Source organism: Hipposideros armiger, unplaced genomic scaffold (assembly GCF_001890085.2).
Source record: "Hipposideros armiger isolate ML-2016 unplaced genomic scaffold, ASM189008v1 scaffold_305, whole genome shotgun sequence".
In the NCBI taxonomy this organism is placed as follows: domain Eukaryota; kingdom Metazoa; phylum Chordata; class Mammalia; order Chiroptera; family Hipposideridae; genus Hipposideros; species Hipposideros armiger.
In genome coordinates this window covers 132,075-133,095 of record NW_017731655.1, presented here as the reverse complement: position 1 = coordinate 133,095, position 1,021 = coordinate 132,075, and the positions used below count along the sequence as shown (strand labels likewise).

The 1,021-nt window shown below is 31.5% G+C and overlaps 1 protein-coding gene across 1 annotated transcript in view; it reads left to right on the top strand.

Annotated features, from left to right (window-relative positions):
* LRRC72 (leucine rich repeat containing 72) overlaps positions 1–1,021 on the top strand; it is a 51,840-nt gene that overhangs the window by 7,099 nt on the left and 43,720 nt on the right. The gene's annotated exons all lie outside the window — the stretch shown is intronic.

Genomic DNA, 1,021 nt, shown 5'->3' with positions numbered 1-1,021 from the left:
TTTCTTTTGTTATAAATACATTTGTTTAATTTATTAGTACAAAGAAAAATATTTACCTTTGTAATGGCCCTGGAGTTCTTGGTGGTAAGGGAATAGATAGTTGGCCAATTTAAGATTTTAAAAAATATGTATATATTAGAATGGAATATGGTAGATAACTCTGACACACTTAAGGTCATGCTTTGAACCTTTCTAAACTCATAGTTTTACAGTAAATGTTTTGTGTAGTCAAAAGATTGCACCTCAGCCTTTCATGATTTTAACAACTGTACACTATTGATCTAAAGGGTATGTAAATATAAAAAAAATATTTAAAACACTAGAAAAAATTTAGAAATATTGGTCTTCTGACAGTGGGTAATTAGTGGTCTTCTCAACTAAAGATCAGCACACTTAATATCTTAAAAACACTAAATTATTATTTAATCCCTCTGGGTGCAAATATTTATTTTATATTTATATTCAAATTCATATTCATATTTATTTCACAGTCCAGATGCCGGTAAACTGGGTTATTTTCCTAAGTCTCTGTTGCCCTTGGAAAATGGAAAACATCTTAGCAATGACTCCTTGAGTAGGCATGAGAACATATACTGTGACAACGGTGTTGACAAATTATTGTCAGCACAAGTTACTGCCATCATTGGTAGTAGAATTCCCTCTCCTTGTCTTTCATTGTCCTCACCTTAAAATGTAACAGCCCATTATTGATTTAGAACAGGTTTATGTGCAGAATCAACCATTCTGACGTGAGTTAAAGTCCCCTTAAAAGTGAATCACTTTACTACATTATGGAATAGCTAAAACTTCTGCATCAATATTACTTGTACAAGAAAATTAATAAGAGTAATTTGACCCTGTTGATATTTTAAAGTATTAATATATTAAAATAACTTTTTGGGGAAAGCCTCTAAGCGAGGATTGAGTTTCTCTGCCACCTTGCAATGATTGTTTTGTTTTACAGGAACAAATGAAGGTAACATACTATCATTATTGACCAATGCACTAGTGTAGGTGTACC